We start from the raw sequence: 17,912 nt of genomic DNA, 5'->3' as shown, positions 1-17,912 counted from the left end.
ACGTATAACTCACATGTCACTGGAGATCCTACACCACATCTGAAAGGAGAGTGAAAGCTTCAACACAGAGAGAAGCTGGAAATTTTTGTTAGCATCAGGAGATGGCTCTTCATTATGGAAGCCAAAGGAAACCCAGAAAAAAGAACCCAAAGGAAATTGGCATCTTGCCTCTTAGATGGAAGGCATTCAAAAATAAACTTCACACAATGGCTCTAACACCTCCCTAGTGATTTTTACCAGCCAAGAAACAATTTGCATTCACAGCTCAAAATCGTGCCCGCAGCTCTAAAATGTCAGTATGGAGCACTGGCTAATGCTAAAGCAAAGATGACAACAGTATTTGCCTCCACAGGACTGAACTCTGCAACAATGGAAGCAGACAGTGTGGTCTGATTTCCAGCATCTTATGGACTCCTTTCCATTACAGAGTGTAAAACAATGCAAATTAAATACAAAGCTCGTAAGCAGGATCTGTTCTAACAGCTACACTGTAAAAACTGTTTTTGGCTTCAGAATTTCATTTCTGTTGTGTGCTTAGGTAGTATTACAGGGTAATGGAGGTTGGCCTATTGAGGGAAAAGAAACTGTAATTTCATTTAAAGTTTTCCCACACAAAGAACAATGAAAAAATGGAGGTTGTTCTCCACATTCTTACTTTTTAAAAATAATGTAGCTGGAGATCAAAAGCTCTGATATCAGTTTCTTCTGTAGAATACGAGCAAATGTATCGAGATTCTGCCATACAGATGTTAATCTCTTGAAATCTCCGATTTTTTAGTTTTTCTGTTTTACAGTTACAGTTGAAGAATTTTCTTTTTCCTATCTTGAAGTAGATTGTACTTTTATAATACTATATAAGATACTTAGGAAAAGTTTTGCATAGAATATAAAATATGAGAAGTTTTTTGCAGTTTGTGGAAGGGTCAGCAAAATCAGTGACCGTTATCAAATGTGTTAGTAGCTCTACAGATACAAACTTGCTGCTTTTCAGTAAAATTTGCTTAGGCATGACCACTGGTGACAAGAACAGCTCTAGTTCCCAACTTTGTACTGAAAATATGCCTTTAACCACAACTAGTTAAAAGTTTGGACAGGTCCTTCAACTTTTGGTGGAGTTTTGTTAAAGAAAGAAAAAAAAAAAAAAAAAAGTAAAAATACCTGAAGTGAAATGTATCATATTTTAACCAATAACTGACTGAGGAACTTCTGAAAACACATAAATAAATAAATGAATAAAAATCCTCATTCCAGTTTTCATTAACTACATACTTGGAAGGTATTTATGTACAAATATCATAAACTAAATTATGTTCGACATTTGATGTCAGCAGTGAGGTCAGAACACATTTTCAATTCACGTTCAATGGAGAAATTACTCAAGGTTAAAGTAATATTGGAAGTCTTTCTTTTCTGTATCTGCAGATACAAAGTAAAGCTTTTAATATTTTTTGTGAACATGAATTAGCATCATTCTTATGAACTGTAAATGGCAGTTTAGCTCTTTAAAAGAAGTAAAATGTCAGGTGCTTCCTCAGCAGTAACCACTAATCCCCAAAGGCATCAGGGGACTGCAAAGACATTGTTACTTCAGACAGTGGACAGAAAACTAGTTGGTCCTTCTCCTTGTCAGTCATCTCATTTCAATATAAAGAGATTTATTCCTGATCATCACCCCATTTCATGGCACAAAAATTAAATTAAATAGCATTGAAACATGTACTATTAACAGCGTTTATAGCATTTGATGTCCTTTCAGATTGGGTAGGTCTGCCAGGTCTCCCCATAGATATAATAATGAATTAAATTTTCATCAAAGTCCAACTTTTGGATATTTTTTCAATATCCAACAAATATATTCAACATTATTTACAGATACAGAACATAGTTTGAGGCAGTACAATGACTATGAGCAATGTCAAGGAAATCCTCCACACTCAATTAGATGAGACATGAAAAAGACTGCCAGTTCACTGTTACATGAAAAAGAACAAAAGCAGTGGTATAGAAGTTTCTATATGAATGTTAGAAATCATAAAATTTAAATACAGAAACTGGTACACCTTCTCCACCCGCCGCCCCCCTAAAAAAAGAAAAGTCACAGAAAATATAGCCAGCTTAGGGATATGGTTTAGTGGGGACTGTTAGTGTTAGGTTAGAGGTTGGACTCGATGATCTTGAGGTCTCTTCCAACCTAGAAATTCTGTGATTCTGTGATATCCAAATATTGGTGAAAGAGAGACAATCCTCTTGGGACATTGTAATATCAGGATACAAAACACCCAAGGAAAACAGCAATAAGCTGTGTTGGTAATATAATATTATTGTATGTTAAAGAAATTTTGAAGTAAAAAAAAATGAAAGAGGTAAACCACTTCAAGAAATAACACAGAATCCCTACCAGCTGAGATTCCAAATCAGTATGAAACTATAGTATTGCACATACTTTACTGATTCAGATGGTGATGCTTACTTCAATACAGTTATTTGCAAGGCTAACTGTAGATTTCAACGAGCTCCATGTAAATAGAATGGACATCACACTGGAATACGACACCGGTCCTATATTTTGAAGTACAATCAACAAATGGTTAATGGGGTGGACAATTATGGATCCCATGACAAAAACAGCCCTTGACCTGTTGCTGAGTGTTGCTCAGGACCAGGTTTAAAAACTTTACAATTAAAGAATTGTGGCATTGACTTTAACATGATTAGAAAACCAACAAACATCTCAAGAAACAACAAAGTTGCATTCGCCTTCAAAAATGAGAAATAGATTAAAATGAGAATATATCCTTTAAAAATAGGTCCAAGAAACAACTGAGAGACTTAAATCCTTTAAAGCAGTATGGTGTCTGTCTAAAGCTGCCCTACTAGATGCACGTGGTGAATGTACACTACATATTAAGAAAACTTACAAAGAAATAGAATAATACCAATATGGCTAGCTAGAAATACGAGACATAATTAGTAATTTCAGAAAACTGGAGTTGTATTCAAAACTAATAAACAAATAAATAATATATCATTAGCGCTTATGAGTTAACTTTAAAAATACTATGATTCTACTGTTCAAAAGCACCGTGCTTCAGAGTTGAACTTCAGAAACATATTTCCTAAAGATTTTTTTTTTTTTGAATTTCCAAAAAGATTTTTTTTTTTTTAATAGATCAGAATTAGGAAGCCTGTCAGAACCTTTAGGGATGAGAGATGATCTGTACAAAACAAACAAACAAACCGTCAAACTCTGAAAAAAATAATACCATAAGTAAAGATGCTAAATGAATACTTTTCATATGTGCCCACTATGGAAGACTTCTGGAATATTCCCATGAAGGAATCTACCTTAACCCAGAGCCCAGAGCCCTGCTTGAAATTTAAACAACTATAGTAAATACTGTAGGACGAATAACAAACTGAAAAATTACCAGTCACCAGGATCAATAGTGTCCTAAAAAAATTTTTTAATAAAATAACACTCTTGTGTAACCTCTGTTACACTGTAGCTTAATACAGTTTGGGTACCTAAGGATGGGAAGGTGACATGTTTGAAGCCAATTTAAAAAAAAAAAAAAAATCCAGTGGAGAACTGGAAGAGTATGGATCAGTAAAGGATGTATTGATAGGATCTGTAACAGAGAATAGAACTGATGGAAACTTGGATAAATCTGATATCCTAGGTAAACACTAGGATAGCTTTCGTAAAGGAAATTGCAGCTAACAACCTTGTTGAAGTTCTTTGAAGAAATTACTAAGCACATGGATAAAGGAGATCTGACTTTACTTGGATTTCTTGGCTCACAAAGACAAACAGAATAGCGCAGAGATTTCCATGGCAGTAAATGCAAAGTTCCTAGTCCTAGATCACATGCTAAAGGACAGATACATTCAGAGGTCCCAGGAATCCTCCCTCTCAGATGGCACATGGAATGACAAGGAAGCATATCAAATACACCCCTCAAAGAGACAGGACTTCCCAGCTCCTGCTAGTTATTAAAAGAAAGAATATCAAATGGGTATGTTCTCTTCCTTTACTTCCAACATCTCAAAATCTTTTGTTCGTTGTCCATCCTCCAGCTGTTAGGCATAACCCCATCTGCATCAATCCCTCAATTAACTTAATCCTTTGTCCTCTTAAAAAGCAGTTGTAGATGCAATGTATTTTATTTGTAGGCGGAAGTGGAGAGCCTTCAGAGTTCTCTGCAGTATTCAGAAAACCTTCCTACAAAACAAAAATTCACTTGAACAGACATATTTTAGAAATATAATAACTTTCCCTCCAAATTCTAGCAAAGGTTGGAGCAAAGCTGAACTGACACTGTTTGGGTATCCTGCCTGTTACAGATCAAGCTCTAGGGATAATACATGTTCCTTTACCCACCATGTGCAAAAGCCAGCAGTCTGAAAAGCTGTTTCGCTGCTCCTTAAAGACATGCCTCTTTTACCTATTCAACTGCTGTCCATGGAGCCAAAATTCTTGGGGTGGCACTTAGAAGTTGCCTACTTCACGGGTGCTTTGGTTTGCTCTCCACAAGGAATAGGACCAGAAAAATCCAGCATTAAAGATCTGTCTGGGAAAGAGTTAATATCTCAGTAACACATAGTTGCTAACACAAGATGATTTAAAGAAGAGTGTGGATCTGAAAAGAACACAGTTTCACAGAGAGAAGCATTCAGCTTTCATTCTAAGGACTCTGGTGTTTTGCTTTAATAACAAAACCATTGTTCTGTTTCTCATCGAAACCAGCAAAACTATATTTGCCCAATATTGTATTCATCTAGATGAGCTCAGCTTTAAGATGCTTGAAAAATTCTTGTATTTAAATGCAATTCTGACCATTAAAGACCAGGTAAAATCAGCTGGCAAAGATACAGCACAGTATGAGTACAAGCAGGATGCTCTCACCATCTGTCAGGCTCTGAATGTCATATTTATTCCCCAGATGCTTTGGGGCATTGTGAGGGCACTTCTGTGCCAAAGACTTAGCAGGAATTTTATTCTGTTGCTTAGCTGGCTGGCTGATTTTCTTATTACTGCTCCCTTCAGATGACTGTTTTTGATTTAAACCATATGTAGAATTTTTTTCATCCACCTTCAAGCTCCTCCTCAAAACTAACGACTCCATATTGCAAACAAACCTGGCATTTAGAGAATCATAGAATCATCTAGGTTGGAAAAGACCTTCAGGACCAAGTCCGACCATCAACATGACTTACCAATTCTCATCGCTAAACCATATTCCATAGTGCAATGTCTACACATTTCTTGAATATCTCTAGTGATAAGGACTCCACCACTTCCGTGGGCAGCCTGTTCCAATGCTTAGCCACACTCTCAGTGAAAAATTTCTTCCTGACATGTAATCTAAACCTTTTCTGGCACAACTTGAAGTTGTTTCCTTGCACTTGCCACCATAGGAAAGAGAGAGACCTCCTCACTGCAACCTCCTTTCAGTTAGTTGTACAAAGTGAGGAGGTATCCTCTCAAGCTCCCCTTCCCAGTTCCCTCAGTCACCCCTTATAAGTCTAGTTTTCTAATCCTTTCACCAGGGATTTTGTTGCTCTTAACTGCACATGCTTGAGCAACTGAATATCCTTCTTGTGGTGAGGGGCCCAAAACTGAACGTAATATTTAAGATATGGTCTCACCGATGTTGCATGCTAAGTGAAAATCACTTTCGTAGTCCTGCTGGCCACACTATTTCTGATATGAGCCAGAATACTATTGACATTCTTGGCCTCCTAGGCACACTGCTGACTCATGTTCAGCTGTCAACCAGCACTCCCACATCCTTTACTGACAGACAACTGCCCAGCCACTCTTCCCCAAGCCTGTACCACCGCATGGGGCTGTTATGCCCCAGGTGCAGCACTTAGCATTTAGCCTTGTTGAGTGCCATACAGTTTCACAGGGCCCATTGATCTAGTTTGTCCAGTTCCAGTTCCCTCTGCAAAGCTTTCTACCCTCAAGCTGATCAACACTCCTGCCTAACCTGGTTTCATCTGCAAACTTACCAAGGGTGCACTCAATCCCCTTATCAAGATCATTGACAAATATGTTAAACAAAACTGGCCCCAGTACTGAGCCTGGGGGAACACCACTTGTGACCAGCCACCAAACAATTTTCACTCCATTCACAGCGAACCTTTGGGCCCAGACAGCCAGCCAGATTTTACCCAGAAAGCAGCACATCTGTCCAAGCCACGAGCAGCCAGTTTCTTCAGAAGGCTGTGGGAAATATTATCAAATGCCTTGCTAAAGTCCAAGTAAACAACATCCATGGCCTTTCCCTTGTCCACTAAATGGATCTTCTTATCATAGAAGGGGATCAGACTAGTCAGGACTTTCATAAACCCATGTTGACTGGGTCTGATCATTTGGTTGTCCAATATATGCCATGTGGTGGCATTCGTGATTATTTGTATTACAGGATAAATGTCAAACAGTATTGATAACAATATTTAGAATACCTCAAGCTATACATAAAGTTGAAGTTTTACTGCTTTCATGTGAAGGCCTCTAAAGACCAATAACTAATTCTGCAAACTGAGTCACTCATGTTAATGAATTATCCATTATTATAGGTATAAGCTTGTTAAAGCTGTAAATTTGTTTTTACAGGGTTTATATATATATATGTAAACCAAAAACATAAAAATAATGAGTATACTAATATTATTGAACAACTTGCAAGAATTGGAACTCTGGTATGTCTGAATTAAAAAAGACTTCAAGTTCCAGCATTGTAAAGTTTTAGCACGGCCAAAACTTGAAAAGAGCTGAGAGTCTTGTAATTTGGTGGTATCTTCCAGTCTGTAGCATGAAATATTACTTGAATTTCATCTTACTGTTGTGGGACCTACAAAATCTTGCCTACATGATCAAAGATGGGACCCAGTATTGTAGATCCTGCACATAAGCATTGCCAGTGGTTCCATACCTATGAGAATGAAGACTGGAGATTGCAAAGTTCCTTAAAGTCACAAGAAAAGGGGATATAGTCAAGAAAAAGGAGAATCCCAGTTGATTTTTCTTCTTGACATTGATGGAAATTTTGCAATTTAAGTACAAGGGGCTGGGACACTAAGCCAATGTAGGTATACCACCATTGTAAGTACAAGGGGCTTGTACTGGGACAGGATTTCACCCATGGTCTGTATTAAGCAGACAGAAACTGAACTTTGATTCTTTGATGACTTGCCTTTATTTCTATTGCAGAGGGTTAAGTTAGGTGATGCCTCATTTCTAATTACTTTTGCTTACAAGTAGAAGTTCTACTTTTTATCTAGATCTGTGAGACTTCTCTTCCTTTTTACATATGTCAATAATTTTTCAGTATTTCAGTAATGAACGAGTGGGTGTTTAAAATGTTGGCCAACAGAGCTACCTTAATAAAGAAGTCACATAAAAGTACAAGCTCAAGCACAGTTTGAATTAAGCACATCAGGTTTTGTTCACTCAACTGGAAAACTAACATTTGCTCAGCTTGGCAACACTTTGTGTTTACTGGTGTCTGAACGTAATGTACAGATCTCTCCAGCACGGTGTTTGTTCAGTACCTGTGCAATCATCCATTGCTATGTTAGAGTAAGTTGACAAATTTCCAAAGGTATTTGGTCTTCCCAAAGAAAATGATTTTTTAAATCTTTAATGCTTGGAAGAATTCTGTTTTCTTCTGTTTCATATTTTCAGCTGTGCAAATTGGTATGCTTCTATTGTTGAAGAAGTTTTGACCCAGTCTCATTTTTTATTTAATGTGTGCCATTTAAGATGAACAATTCAATTAATACAAGTTGAACTACTTTTACCAACAACTCAATAGCTGTGGGCAAGTCTCTTCTACCAAGTCTATCCTACAAGAGAAATTCAGACAAGCCTTAAGTTAGCCTACTTGAAAGGAAGTCCTGCTGTGGAAGTACAGACCTCAAGACAAGCTATATATCCTGGATAAACTGAAAGTCAGACCATTCAGGCTAGCAAAGCATTGTCTTTTTCTTTTACTTATAGTAAATCTGAAAAAGCCTAGCTTGCTTCAGGAGCATGAGAGGTGTTTTAATATGTACAACAGTGCAGTTTTCATTCCCAGGGACAATTTGGGTTATTTCTCACAAATCTTTCCATGAGCAGCCTGCAAATTATATTGACCTAGTAGTCATAAACTTGCATTATCACTTACTTGTTAACCAGTAAACAAAATGATGTTTGCAGTATTTCTTTATATCTCAACCTAATTGCCCTCTCACCTTTTTAGGAAGGCAAATAAAGATTACAGAATCATAATGGTTGAAGTTGGAAGTGACCTCTGGATGTCATCTTGTCCAATTCCTCTTTGATATCATCATTTCCATCTATAAATACCTCTCCAGGAGTTGCCAACTGGCTATTATTTCCTCAGAAAACAAAACAGCTACTAGATCTACTGCATAAATTTACGACAATTTATGCATGCAGAGCTGCCATTGTTCTTAGGTGATCGTGTTGAATTTCTCTGGTGGCAACTCATCCTTCCACATCCTCTGTCTTCCCTCATTTAGCATCATTTTCTTGCTCTGATTTTGATGAATTTTGTTTTCATAGTCTCCTTAACCGGTCTTGTGCTGCCCTCTCTCTCCTACAGTTCTGCTGCTTACAAGTCTCTGACTCTCCCCATTCCTTCTGTTGTGTTTTATACAGGTTCCCAAATGGATTCCTCAGTACTCGATAGCTTTATCCTGGTTGCTGGACTTTCATTCATCCATTCTTCCCACTGTTAACTTTGACTCCTGCTTTCACTGAGCAACAGCTTGAGAACAGAAGAGTCCTTTGGTTTTGGCAGCAGCACTCTAGCCTCTCCATACAGAGACAGAAAAGCAGATGAGACTAACTGTATTGAATGAATTATGAGAAGAGCAAGAATAGAATATGATCCAGTCAAAACCAGTAACAACTTCATTTGAGAAGTCATTCCCTAAGCTTTTTTAGGAACACTTAGACTACAAGAAAGAAATATAAAGCACTGGCCTTTTTTCTTCTGTAAGTACATTGCTTAATTTGTCATAAGATCCAAATGATACTGTCTTACCCTGTAAAATAATCCAAAACTTTAATGGAAAATACTAGGCATAACTCTAGTTGTGGTAATAGAAACTGAGTATGATCATCCAGTGCAATAAAAGAAGTATGACCACAGAATTGTTACAAGCAGATAAGGAATAGAGAAACGGATTGTGTTACGATCTCAACATACACACCATCAAACGTTCAATGCTCATTATTTTCACTCGGAGAGTTTGCAACCGAATAGCGCCTAATATCTGTGAGGATGAAAGTGGTTTTCCAGAAAAAGTTTCAACAGAGCAATTTTACACAATACAGGAGCAGAATCAAAGCAGCTTGCTCTGAGACTCCTACGCCTCAGCTGTCTGCTTTTCAGGGATTTAAGTCAGCCTAGGTTCATTTTGGTTACTTAGAATGAAAGGGGTCATGAATATGGTTTGAAGTAGCCTGAAGGCCCAGCTCTTGTTTCTGGTAGTCTGGGGTTGCTGTGCATTTGACATGCTGGAGTGAAACTGCTAATTTAGTTTCTACTATACAGAGCCTTGTTTTTATGAAAAAATAATAATAATAATAATAACTGTAATAATATGTAACAAGTTTTAATTTCTAGCAAGTTGTACTGACATTACTTTGAGCAGTGGACTTCTAAATAAGTTTGTGTTCAATTATAACTGTTCTGAAGGCAAATACCTATCTTCTCTCAAACTTAGTATTTAGACACTCAAACATGCACATCTAGAACAAAATTTTAAAAGAACCTTTTGTAACTCTAACAGCAATACTGAAACTCTGAGATTTTATTTTTAAAGTCTGGTGCAAAACAACTGGCTGTTTTTGTTTTGTTTTGTTTTTTAGTTTTGATCACCCACAGAAAAGTGAGAGGTAATAATGCTAATTAGCATCTTGTTAAATCATCATCCCTTAGCTCTGATACTCTGTCTTTCACACACTCCAAAGTCTTCTATTTCCCAGTAGCATGGAATATTTCTCGTCATTCATCCTCAAATGAGAGTTCACTCTGAGGCACATGAGGCAATTTCTATATGAATACAGAAAAAGTCAAAGCTACACTTAGCAGCAACTGCTCCACTTCCACAGTCTCTGTGGAAACAAAGTTCAGCTGGAAGCACTGTGGAAAAGGCAATGCAATCATCATGGTATTTTAAATTACTCACAATATTGTGTAACCCAATTAGGTTATGATACGTCTGAAAAGAAATGTTTTTATAAGGCACTACTTTAAAGACAAATGTGGATAAGAAAGGCTTTATGCAAGATAAAGATCATAATTGGAACTATCAGTGAATCTCTGCTTTTGTGTTTTCAAACTAGTGTAAATTGTATTCCTCCTTGCTTTTTTTTTTTTTTTTTTTTTCAGGATATGTGCCAATGGAAAGTCTGATCAACTCTGAAAAACAAATAGCTTTGTGTGGCTGTTAGTGATATTCACTGGCCAGTTTTTAAGAAAGGTTTGTGAAATTTTGGGAGCTGAAAGGTAACCATTATTTTTTAAAAGTTCTAATTAAGATGTCAGACTGGGCAATATTTAGAATCCCGTGTAATTTGATTGTGTTGGCCTATTTAGATAAATTGCTTTGGAAAGACAAATAAACCAGCTACTTAAAATGTCCAAGAGGCTCAGGCTTCATTCCAGTGTTTCAAGAAATGACTGAAGCAACAGCCTTTTGTAACTAACAGCCAATCCAATGATAGACATCCAAGTGTCAAAGTCTGATACAAAGAATGATACAAGTGCCTGGATCACCGTCACTAATAGAATAAACAGTACACAGTGTTATTTAAGCACAACTGCTCAGTTTTTTTCCTCTTTGAACTACAGACCTTTGGAGACTTGCATTAAAGGAAATGAACACCCGAAGTTTGAAACATCTGAAGCTGAGACAGCGTCCTACGTAAACCCCTGGGATTATTTGGGTTTGTTTAGTTAGTGTGATTTCCGCTCAGTAGATGTACTAAATCTGCATGACAAACCCAGGATTTAGGACATATTAATACTGTGCTGTCAGTAACCTGAGACTCACACTCTAAAATTCAGTGCTATCCTTGAAAATTCAAAATAGATTCTGGCCCATTAATACATGTATATAGCTTATCTGCTCACACCACAGTGAACTTTACACTCTCTGTTGTCTTTTCCTTTTATCAGCAGTGAATGTCAAGAATAGAAAAGGTTAGAGAAGTGTGTTTGATTTCCAGAGGAAGCAACTTAATTCTTTCTTGTCCTTGTATCCATTGTTATAGCGTATGTTTGGGCATGGACAGCTCTCCCAGGAGGAGGCTGATGATCTCCCTGGCAGTCTATCCCAAGGGCACATTTTTGGTGCTGTCAGAGTAGTCTTTTTTCCCTGATCACTGGTTTTATCTGCTGCTCCTATGCTCCTATGCAATGGGCAACATTAAAGTGAGAGGTAGTGTTCTGGCTTTGGGATTTTTGTGCCGTTTTCCTTGTACAGCGTATCTCATGTGACACAACCACGGCTCAGTTTCAGGGGCTTAGAAGGGGAATTGTGAAGCTGCCAGAACAGATGGAACAAAACTTTCCCTTCGAGCTGGGGGCATGGAGAACACAGTAGTGCTCTGTGACACTTTGGCATAGCAGCAGGAGCACTCTGCAGCCCAGGTCCGCTTCCTGTTCCCAGGCTGCATTGTGGATTATGCTCTGAACTCCCTCCAGTGTATGGGGACACCCAACTACACTCATGCCAGGCAGCACCAAGGAGGATAAGAAAGGTATTTTCTCTTACTTGGGCAGACCCTCGTTGTTCCTTTGACATTTTTGTTGTTAAAGGGGGACAGAACATTTCCCTAGCCGGAAGGCAAACAAGGCACAGAAACAATTTTGCATGTCTTTGAAGCTAATGTACCTGCTCTAACACCGCCTAGAGACTCCATTGGGAGGGATAACACACCCTATTTCTATTCCCCTTATTTGCATCTGAGTCTCTAGGGCTTAATGAAACAAAGTTATATTAAAATTTAACCTGCTGCTCTTCTCCTTTCTTTGAAGATAACAGGAAGAGTAGGCCACTAGGATCTGAGAAAGTTATTACAACCATTAATTGGATGCTGGTACCTGAAGTACTAAATCAACACAACTTCCAATTCATTAATCAGGTTTAAAGCAGCAAGAACAGAGTGTTATGGCACAAAAACAAACTAATCCCAAAGCCTTGAGGAATGGCAGTTCACGTGACAGGCATATATAGGAGTTCCCAGCCAGGGCAGCAGGCAAATTATGTGAAACTTTAGATACAGGGTAGGCCCTGGCATACCCAACTTCCTCAGCTTGTTATTTTATATAATTAAAATTAAATTCTTCAGATTTCTTTTCTTTCCTTAAATAGCAAAGAAGACTGGGAGCAGGAATGATGTTTTCTGACAGCTGTAACCAATCACAGACTCGTGCCTTTTGAAGTACTGTTTTCCTTCCATTACTTTTGCATTTAATTTCAAAGTCTTCCTGTGTTGATTTACTCCCTACTTCCCTAATTCACATCTAATTCTCCTCTGTGCTTGGCATGGATGTGCCCCACAATTGCTCATTTACATGGACCCAAAATTAGTAATGCAAAATTTTTAAAGTTTCTGCAAGCCTCTTGCCATTTCTTTAAAAAATAAAATAAAATTGAAAAATGAATGGTAGAAAGATATATTACAGTTTCTGGTGAAAAATAGAAGTGCCACTGCAGTCTTTCTCTTTGCTTAGCATGCCTACTAACAAAGGCAACTTGTTATACTAGTTAATGTCATTGTTAGTGCAGATAAATAACTTTACCCATGAATACTGTAAGATTACTGCAGTCTTACAGCTACAGCAAGGAGACTTGGGACCAGTACTCTTCCTGGTTTAGCCACAAGTTTGCATCTTTTCTTTGGCCAAGACACTTCATATATGTGAAAATTAAGCCAAAAGTTAAAAATGGATATCCCTCCTTACCTACCACATGAGAAAAAAGAGGGCAGAGTTAATTACTGCTTTAACACGTAGGAAAAAAAGCTGAAGAAACACTATGAATAGTAAAATACTTTGCAGAAGTACCAGCTCACCGGAGTTACTCGTAATAAGCCAGGGCCAATTTTTAGAAAATTATTGTTGCGCATAATACTAATTATTTTATTTATCAACCATCTTCGTGCATCCTCAGTATTTCACATGCAACATTAAAAGTATAATAAATAATAATTAAAATTTCATCAAACACACAATAGAGAAGACAAGCAAACACTAAACAGAGTAATAGAGCATTGAAAAGTAGGCTTTTACATCTCATCCCCTGTGTAGCTTCCAGCACCATGCTGGGACATTGTTTCGGTACTGACACAGATGGAAGAGCAACCCCTGTTGAGTCACCCACATCAGTCCTTCTGGCACCACAGAGGATACTGCTGTCAGCACTGACTTGAGTAAAGAACAGCTCCTCCCTACAACACCCTCTCAGCTGCCCATAGCATAGATGCTGCTAGCAGCAGGCCAAGACTCTGGTGGTCATAGCAATTGTTAAGGAAAAACACTCCTATACTCCACAAAACAATGGACGTCACCCAGAATTACCAACTTGGAAAAAAACTTGCACTCTTCAGGGTCAGACAAGATGAAAACACTTCCAGACAGGCAGGGATCAGAAGTGATTTAAGAGCCCAGTTATACACAGCAGTGGTTGCGATTTTGCAGATTAAGTTTTGTGTATGCTTGAACGGAATGTGTTATAGGTTTACCTGCACAGAGAAACATCTCACAAAGGGAAATTCTTTCCACTTTACAGCAGTCTGCTGAGATCCCACGATGATTACATGGGCTTTGAATATCAGTATAAAACAACTGAATATAAAACATCAATTATCTACTGCTTCATAAAAAGATACAGTTGCAGTCACATACCTGACTAGTCTAGGCCATTCATCCCCACCTTCGTGCAGAAAAGCCACCTTGAAGATAACGGTTTTGCTGGGTTCCAAATGTCTTCTGTCCATTTGTTCCGTTCCAGCTTCTAAAACAGTTAGTCTCATTTGTTTTATTAGCTGACCTTATCTGTTCAGCACAGCAGCCCCTGTTTCTCAGTAAAAAGAGAAAAAAAAGAAAAAAAAGATGCTTTCTCAAGAAGACTGAGATGTCTCAAAGCAACAGGTCCTCCATCAGAGGTCATGGGATGTCTGGTTCATATGTTGTCTTTCAAGTGCTGCCGAATAAAGCCAGAAGGGTCTAACCTCCTTCTACTAACTAATTACTCTATTAAAATCTCATCCTTGTTAAAAAATCCCCATCCAGATAGGATCCTTACTGCTGAAGCACTTCTAATATCAAGCAGCAACCACAGAGGCTGACCAGGAAACATATAACTTGTATATTTTATTTTCTATGTTAATTTTAGAAGAGCAAATTTTAGGATACAAGAAGGATCTTCAGAAGAAAAAAAAATCTATTTTACTCTGTTAAGAATTATATCTTTTGAATTAGAGACTTGCAAAATGCAAGGGTGACAACACCCACACTGCATGGTCAAGCAGCAAAGCTCTGCTGAAGAATCTTATGGATGTTATAAATTGATACAGATTCAAAATGTTTCAGCACAAATTCATGGAAGAAAGAAGAAACCCTGAGGCTGTTATTAAATATAAAGTTATCACCACTGGTTCAGGAACTCCATGAAACAAAAATTGTTGGTTGCTAGGAAAATACCCTGAAAAAAAACGCTCATGATGTATTTGCACAGTCCTCGGTATTGTTCCTTGATATCCTGAGACAGGATTCTAGAGTAGATGAAAGTTTTGCTTAAAATTGTACCACTGTTCTTGTGGTTTACATTCCTGAGAGAGTATTTATTGCTTTATTTTGCATTCAGGTACTTTTTCTTTCTAACAGAGTGTTTAAAATCTTGAGTGGTTTGCTCCAAGCTCAGTTCTTGCCAATAAACGTATGATGAAAGTTGGATAAATCAGGGGTTACTGCCAGCAAGTGCCAAGAGAAGCCATAGCATGATGGCACAAGCAGGCAGTGATTGAACACATGGAATAGCTAGAATCAGTTACCATCATGAATCTAACGAGAAAGAATCCAAAAAGAGCTGGGATATGTAACATTCCCTGGGTTACCCAGAAACTTCCCTGCCAGAGGGATCACGTGAACATTAAGTAATAATGTGAACGTTAAGTAATGACGTGACAGAAAGAAGAAAAAAAAAAAAAAAAAAAAAAAAACAAAAAACTCTAATCAACTTGTGAAAGAAGAAAAAAATCTCTAATCAACTTGTGATTAGTTAATTGACTGCTGGTGGAAGAAGAGTAGCTGGCTCCACCAAGGTCAGAGGCTGCAGCTGAGAACAGGAGGCAGGGAATAGAACTGGGGGACAGATTAGAATGGCTAACAAATAACAAACAGGAATGAGAGAATGAACAGACACAGACAGGCACACACCAGTTGAGCTGGAGACTTTGGTACTGACACCCTGATGTAAAAGGGTAATTAGCAGTGCAGGAGTTCACCTGCTCTGAAAGGAGATGGAATTTTGAAGAGCGTGAAGAGACAGCATGATGGGGCCCAGACACAACCAGGGATGTCGTGTGGACCACTGTGAACCCTCAGCTTAGGGCCAATTCCCCCCTCAAAGACTATGAAGGTTTGAAGCAGGGGAAAAAAAAAAAAAAAAAAAAAAAAAAAAAAAACTGTCAGAACACAGATTAGAATAACTATCCTTTCTAAAAATAATTAATAATATTAATTAAAAAAAAAAAAAAACTTAAATTCTTTAAGTAATACAGTGTAAGATTGATAGTGTCTACAAACAAATTTCTTCCTGCCCACAAATGAGTCCATTTTTTTAGGCATGGTCTCAGACCAGCATCATGGCAATTTTCTGAGCTGCAGCAAATGCTGCACAGTCCGTCCTTCTAAGTCCCCAGAAATGTTTATTTCCATCACCTCTTCAGCTTGGCAGTGTCTGTTCCCTGCTTCTCTCTGCAACATCCTACTTTCGCCTTTTGCTGAGCTCTCCCTCTCCGAAAACCCCACCCCATGTTCATGAAAACTCCCTGAGCGCATTCACTTACTCCTTGGGGAGAAGTCTTCCTGCCTTTTCCGAAGGTTCCTGACCCCATCAGTCTCTTTTTAAAGAAGCATGTCATATAAACTCAAACAAACAAAGCAAATATGACCCATTGCACAAGGATTACAAGACAAAAAGCTTTGGGAAATAGAAAGTTGCATGTGCCCTGAGGTAAGATCAACAGATGAAATGCCAAGAGAGCAACTCTCAGGAACTCTGAAAAGATGACCCAAAACCTAGCCATAAAATCTGAAAAACTATTCTCCTAACTTGATTTATGTTGGTGAGATTTATTTTATCTGTATTTGGTGGATGTCCTAATGTTTTTTATCCAACAATTTCTACCACAAAATGGAACTTACATGAGGCCAAAAGGAAAAACACTGCTTTTCTAGACAGGGTGGATGTGGGTTGAAATTTTGGGAACAACTCTAGTAAAGCCAGATTTAGTTTGTTCTGTCTCTATTGCTGATGTTGGTTGCAGCAGTCCGTGCTAAGTGCTGCAGTATGTTTTATCATTGCCTTTTGGAAGTCATCACAAAATTGACATTTAACTGATTTGTACATTGCTCCAGAGTAATTCTCAGATCCCAAGATAAAAACCAAATTTTAATTTTCAGCATTGCTTATTGTTCTCATTTCACATCTCCCAGGAACCTTTTGTAGACCCAGTCTTGTACTCTGGTTTAGTTCCTAACTGAATTTGAGGCACCAGGAGGTAGACAGGGGCAGGTCAGGAAGAAATACCACTTCATACTTCAGTGGCTTCCTCAATCACAAAACAAGCATAAGGTGAGATCCACACCATTGACCTACAGCTAGATGGAGCATCTGGAAGATAAGTGCATTTTCCTGACACCACCCCTGAAATATTAGCGAAGCCAATTGGCCCATTCTTTATATCAACCCACCTTCCTTATTCATTGAAAAATCTTGTGTGAGCTGTAATGCAGTGTGCAAGTGTGTCAGAGATACTGACCTGGCTTCATATGTATCCTGTCCGTGGTGAACATTGAAGCTTCATTTTTCAGGTGGTCTTTTCCAGACAAAATTTGTTGGTTTTCAGTTCTACCTAATGATCACATGTTATTAACGTATTCAAAAGGAGACTAGAATAAATTTCTTGTTTTTAATTGGTAAAGAGGCCTGCAGGTTATTTGTCTGCTATCAGAGCTGTGTTGTCGGAGGACAGATCTCAGGCTGAAGCCTCCATTAGCAGCTGTAGCCTGGTTCCTCCTTCAGAGGCAAAGAAGATAGATCTCATTACTGTAGGACAGTTTATGAGGCCAGTACATAATTCCACAGACCAGGCACACAAGAATGCCCCAATTAAAGCTGATCTCCATCCAAAACTGCCAGCAGTTTTGACTACCTTCCTTCCATGCCTATTGCCAACAGGGACAATTCTATAACCCATTCTTTAGTACAGGTGAGCTGAAACAAACTAATACAAAGCTTGGCTACCCATGTCTACTTCTGAAAGTTAAGACAGCTGTAATAAGATTTCTTCTCTTTGTGGCATTTAACACAATGGGAGACAGGAGTTAGGCCAGTTCCTAAGAGATACAATAATGCAAACACTCTATCGGATGTTCCTGGCCTTTCTTTTCTTTCTTTTTTCCCTTGTAGATCCTATACTACTTATTATTCTTTTTGTAACTATTTATTCTTATAAAGTGCCATCAAAATTACAACATGTTCTTCCTGGAGTAACTGTGACTTCAACTAACAAGTGCCCTTAAAAAACATTTTAAAGTGTAACATAACTGCTTTGCTCTGAATATGTTCATTAGAAGCTGCAGTTGGAAATAAGG

This window comes from Anas platyrhynchos, chromosome 5 (genome assembly GCF_047663525.1).
Source record: "Anas platyrhynchos isolate ZD024472 breed Pekin duck chromosome 5, IASCAAS_PekinDuck_T2T, whole genome shotgun sequence".
NCBI classification, from domain to species: Eukaryota; Metazoa; Chordata; class Aves; order Anseriformes; family Anatidae; genus Anas; species Anas platyrhynchos.
Note: the sequence above shows the minus strand (reverse complement) of the source record.